This window comes from Hemiscyllium ocellatum, unplaced genomic scaffold (assembly GCF_020745735.1).
Source record: "Hemiscyllium ocellatum isolate sHemOce1 unplaced genomic scaffold, sHemOce1.pat.X.cur. scaffold_470_pat_ctg1, whole genome shotgun sequence".
Lineage (NCBI taxonomy): Eukaryota > Metazoa > Chordata > Chondrichthyes > Orectolobiformes > Hemiscylliidae > Hemiscyllium > Hemiscyllium ocellatum.
Window position 1 is genome coordinate 339,055 of NW_026869074.1, and position 5,813 is coordinate 344,867.

Genomic DNA, 5,813 nt, shown 5'->3' on the forward strand with positions numbered 1-5,813 from the left:
AGACAGGGTGCGAGAGAGAGAGGGGGGAGAGAAAGAAAAATGGGAGGGGAGAGAGAGTGAGAGTGGGACGATTGAGATGGAGGGAGGGGGCGAGAGAGAGCGAGGGAGGGGGCGAGAGGGAGGGAGGGTGGGATGTGAGAGAGAGGGGGAGGGGGCGAGATTGAGAGGTAGGTGGCGAGATTGAGAGGGGCGAGAGAGACAGGGAGGGGGCGAGAGAGAGAGGGGGGCAGGAGAAAGAGGGAGGAGGGGCAGGAGAGAGAGAGAGGGAGGGAGGGGGCGATAGAGAGTGGGAGGGGGATGAGAGAGCGCTAGAGGGCGAGAGAGGGGGCAAAACAGAGTGGGGGTGAGAGAGAGGGAGCGGGCGAAAGAGTGAGGGACAGGAAGCGAAAGAGAGATAGGGAGGGGTCGAAAGAGACAGAGAGGGCGAGAGTGCATGAGGGAGGGAAGAGGCAAGAGAGAGAGAGAGAGAGGGGGAGATCCGAGAGAGAGGGAGGGGAGGTGGACAGAGAGAGGGAGGGGGGGAGAGACAGAGGGAGGAAGCGGGCAAGAAAGAGATGGAGGGGGCGAGAGAAAGGGAGGGTGGCGACAGCGAGAGTTGGGGGAGGGCGAGTGTGGGTGGGGGCGAGAGAGAGAGAGAGAGAGAGAGAGAGAGAGAGGGGTGGCGAGAGAGAGAGGGAGGGGGCGAGATAGAGTGGTAGGGGGCGAGAGAGAGAGGGGCGAGAGAGACAGGGAGGGGGGCGAGAGAGAGAGGGGGCAGGAGAAAGAGGGAGGAGGGGCAGGAGAGAGAGAGGGAGTGAGGGGGCGAGATAGAGTGGTAGGGGGCGAGAGAGAGAGGGGCGAGAGAGACAGGGAGGGGCCGAGAGAGAGAGGGGGCAGGAGAAAGAGGGAGGAGGGGCAGGAGAGAGAGAGAGGGAGGGAGGGGGCGATAGAGAGTGGGAGGGTGAAGGCAGAGAGCTAGGGGGCGAGAGAGAGAGGGGTAAAAGAGAGTCGGGGTGAGAGAGAGGGAGGTGGCGAAAGAGAGAGGGACAGGAAGCGAAAGAGAAATAGGGAGGGGTCGAAAGAGACAGAGAGGGCGAGAGTGCGTGAGGGAGGGAAGAGGCAAGAGAGAGAGAAAGGGGGGATCCGAGAGAGAGTGAGGGGAGGTGAGAGAGAGAGAGGGAGGGGGGCGAGAGACAGAGGGAGGAGCGCAAGAGAGAGGGAGGGAGGGGGCGAGATAGAGGGAGGAAGGGGGCGAGAGACAGAGGGAGGGGGCGAAAGAGACAGGGAGGGGGTTGAGAGAGAGGCAGAAGGAGGGGCGACAGAGATGCAAGGGGCGAGAGAGAGAGTGGGGGGAGGGCGAGTTTGGGAGGGGGCGAGAGAGAGAGAGAGACGAGAGACAAAGGGAGGGGCACGACAAAGATGGAGAGGCACGAGGGAGAGAAGGGGGCGAGAGAGACAGGGAGGGGGGCGAGAGTGAGAGGGAGGGAGGGGTGAGTGTGTGAGAGAGGGAGGATGGTGAGAGAGACGGGGGGGTGAGAGAGACAGGGGGGTGAGAGAGAGGGGTGTGAGAGAGAGGGAGGGTGACGAGAGAGAGGGAGGGAGGGGGGCAAGAGAGAGAGGGGTTCGGCAGGCGAGATAGAGGGGGAGAGAGGGAGAAGGGGCGAGAGAGAGAGCGAGGGAGGGGTGAGAGAGAAAGAGAAAGAGGGCGGGAAGGAGTGCGAGGGGGCGTGAGAGAGGGTGGGAGGGGGCATGAGAGAGAAGGAGGGTGGCGAGATAGAGAGAGGGAGGGGGCGAGAGAGAGGGACAGGTGCAAGAGAGATGGAGTGGAATGAGAGAGAGAGAGGGAGGGTGTGAGAGAGAGGGAGGGTGACGAGTGGGAGAGAGAGAGGGGGGTGAGTGAGAAGAGGGAGGATGGTGAAAGAGACGGGGGTTTAGAGAGAAAGAGAGGGATGTGAGAGAGAGGGAGGTGACGAGAGAGAGGGAGGGGGCGAGAGAGAGGGAGGGGACAAGAGAGAGAGGCAGAGAGGCGAGATAGAGAGAGGTAGGGGGCGAGAGAGAGAGACAGAGAGGGGGATGAGAGACAGAGGGAGTGGCACGACAAAGAATGAGGGGCACGAGGGAGAGGGAGGGGACGAGAGAGAGAGGAAGGGGACGAGAGAGAGATGGAGGGGAGGTGAGAGAGAGGGGGATTGCGAGAGAGAGAGAGGGTGGTGTGAGAGAGAGAGGGAGGGGGCAAGATAGAGAGAGGTGGGGGTGAGAGAGAAAGGGGGAGAGTGTGAGGTGGAGGGGGTGAGAGAGAAAAGGAAAGGGGCAATAGAAACAGGGTGGGGTCGAGACAGTGAGAGGGAGCGCAGGCGAGAGAGAGAAGGAGGGTGGCGAGAGAGAGAGAGCGAGGGGGCGAGAGAGAGAGAGGGACGGGGAGAGAGAAAGAGAAAGGGAGGGGAGAGAGACTGCGAGGGGGACGATTGAGAGGGAGGGAGGGGGAGAGAGAGAGGGAGAGAGGGGGCGAGTGAGAGGGAGGGAGGGGTGTGTGAGAGAGAGGGAGGGGGCAAGATAGAGATCTATGAGGGCGAGAGAGAGAGGGCAAGAGAGACAGGGAGGGGGTGAGAGAGAGAGGGGAGCAGGAGAAAGAGGGCGGATGGTCAGGAAAGAGAGAGCGAGGGAGGGGCGATAGAGAGTGGGAGGGTGAAGAGAGAGAGCTAGGGGTGAGAGAGAGGGGGGCAAAAGAGAGTGGGGGTGAGAGGGAGAGGGAGGGGGCGAAAGAGAGAGAGAGGGCGAGAGTGCGTGAGGGAGGGAAGAGGCATGAGAGAGGGGAGAGGCGAGAAAGAGAGAGAGAGGGAGGGGGCGAGAGACAGAGGGAGGGGGCATGAGAGAGGGAGGGAGAGGGAGAGAGAGAGAGTAAGGCGGTGAGAGAGAGAGATGGAGGGGGCGAGAAAGACAGGGAGGGAGTAGAGAGAGAGAGACAGAGGGAGGGGGCGACAGAGATGCAGGGGGCGAGAGAGACGGAGGGTGGCGACAGCGAGAGTCGGGGTGGAGGGCAAGTGTGGGAGGGGGCGAGAGAGAGAGAGAGGGGGAGGGCGAGGGAGAGATAAAAGGGGGAGCGAGAGAGAGAGGGAGGTAGCGAGTGAGTGGGGGCAAGAGAGAGGGAAGATGGCCAGAGAGAGTGAGGGGGGAGGAGAGAGAAAGAGAAAGTGGCGGGCGAGAGAGAGTGGGAGGGAGCGAGAGAGAGGGTGGGAGGGGACAAGAGAGAGAGGGAGGGTGGCGAGATTTAGAGAGGGAGGGGACGAGAGCCAAAGGGAGGGGGACAAGAGAGAGAGGGGTTCGGCAGGCGAGATAGAGGGGGGAGAGAGGGAGAAGGGGCGAGAGAGAGAGCGAGGGAGGGGTGAGAGAGAAAGAGAAAGAGGGCGGGAGAGAGTGCGAGGGGGCGTGAGAGAGGGTGGGAGGGGGCACGAGAGAGAAGGGGCAAGAGAGAGAGGGAGGGAGAGGGAGAGAGAGGAAGAGGGCGAGAGAGAGACATGGAGGTGGCGAGAAATACAGGGAGGGAGTTGAGAGAGAGACAGAGGGAGGGTCACGAGGGATAGTGAGGGGGCGAGAGAGAGAGGGAGGGGGCGAGAGAGAGAGAGAGGGAGGTGGACGAGGGGGTGTGCAGGCGAGATGGGGGAGAGAGGGAGAAGAGGGTGAGAGAGAGAGAGGGTGGGGTGAGAGAGAAAGAGAAAGGGGCGGGAGGGAGTGCAAGGGGGCGAGAGACAGAGTGGGAGGGGGCACGAGAGAGAAGGTAGGTGACGAGATAGAGAGTGGAAGGGGGCGAGAGAGAGAGAGAGAGGGAGGGGGCGAGAGAGAGAGGGATGAGAGACAGAGGGAGGGGCACGACAAAGAAGGAGGGGCACGAGGGAGAGGGAGGGGGTGAGAGAGAAAGAGGGAGGAGACAAGAGAGACAGGGAGGGGACGAGAGAGAGGGGGGAATGAGAGACAGAGGGAGAGGCACGACAAAGAAGGAGGGGCACAAGAGAGAGGGAGGGTGATGAGAGGGGGAGAGAGAGGGAGGGGGTGAGTGAGAGAGGGTGAGTATGGTGAGAGAGACAGAGGGAGGGGGTGAAAGAGAGAGAGGGAGGGGGACGAGAGAGACGGAGGGGGATGAGAGTGGGGGAGAGCACGGGCGAGAGAGAGAGAGGGAGGGACGAGAGAGAGAGAGGGTGGGACGAGAGAGAGAGAGGGTGGGACGAGAGAGAGTGAGGGAGGGTCGAGAGAGAAAGAGAAAGGGGGCGAGAGAGAGTACGAGGGGACAAGAGAGATGGTGGGAGGTGGCAAGAGAGAGAGGGAGGGAGGGGTCGAGAGAGAGACAGGCAGGGAGGCGAGATAGAGAGAGGCAGGGGAAGACAGAGAGAGGGGGAACGAGAGAGTGGGGGATAGGGCGGGCGATAGAGTGAGAGGGAGGGTTCGAGCGGCAGGGGGAGTGGGCCAAAAGAGAGGGAGGGGGCGAGAGACAGATTGAGGGGTGCGAGAGAGAGAGAGGGGGGTGAGAGAGAGACGGAGGGGGTGAGAGAGAGAGGGAGGGGTAAAGAAAGAGAGAGGGAGGGGGCGAGAGAGAGAGAAGGAGGTGAGCCGAGAGAGAGAGGGACGGGGCGAGAGACAGGGGGGCGAGACAGAGAGGGGGAGGGGCGCGAGAGAGAACAAGAAAGGAGAGGTGAGAGAGAGTGCGAAAGGGACCATAGAGAATGAAGAAGGAGGCGAGAAAGAGTGGGAGGGGGCGAGAGAGAGATAGTGGGCGTGCGAGAGAGAGGGAGGGAGGGTGTGAGAGACAGAGAGACGGAGGGGTGGCGAGAGAGAGAGGGAGTGGGCAAGAGACATAGGGAGTAGGGGGCGAGAGAGAGAGTGAGAGATGGAGGGTGCGAGGGAGAGATGGAGGGGTGTGAGAGAGAGATGGAGGGTGCGAGAGAGAGAGAGCGAGGGCAGCAGGAGAGAGAGGATGGGCGGGAGCGAGAGAGGGAGGAGAGGGGCGCGAGAGATTGGGAGGGGGCGAGAGAGAGAGTGAGAGATGGAGGGGGCGAGGGAGAGATGGAGGGGTGTGAGAGAGAGATGGAGGGTGCGAGAGAGAGAGAGCGAGGGCAGCGGGAGAGAGAGGATGGGCGGGAGCGAGAGAGGGGCGCGAGAGATTGGGAGGGGGCGAGAGAGTGAGAGGGGGAAGAGCGAGAGAGGTAAGGGGCATAAGAGAGAGGGGAGCGAGAGAGAGGGGAGGAGGGGCGAGAGAGAGAGAGGGAGGGGGCGAGAGAGAGAGATGGAGGGGTAAAGAGGGAGAGGGAGGGGGCAGAAAAGAGAAGGACGAGGGGCAGAAGAGAGAGGGAGTGGGCGAGAGAGAGTAGGAGGAGGAAGAGAGAGAGGTGGGGGGCGAGAGAGAGGGATGGAGAGGGAGGGGGTGTGAGAGAGAGGGAAGGGTGCGAGAGTAAGAAGGAGGGGTTTGAGAGAGAGAGAGGGGGAGGGGACGAGATAGAGTGGATCGAGAGAGAGAGGGAAGGGGCGAGAGAGAGTGAGGGAGGAGTGAGAGAGAAAGAGAAGGGGGCGAGAGAGAGTGCGAAGAGCGAGAGACAGGGTGGGAGGGGAGAAGTGAGAGAGGGAGGGAGCGGGCGAGAGAGAGAGAGGTAGGGGACGAGAGACAAAGAGAGGGGCACGAGAGACAGAGGGAAGGGCACTTTAAAGAAGGAGGGGCACGAGGGAGAGGGAGGGGACGAGAGAGAGAGGAAGGGAGCGAGAGAGAGGGGGTGAGTGTGAGAGAGAGGGAGGATGGTGAGATAGACAGAGGGAGGGTGAGAGAGAGAGAGAGGGGTGTGACGGAGAGG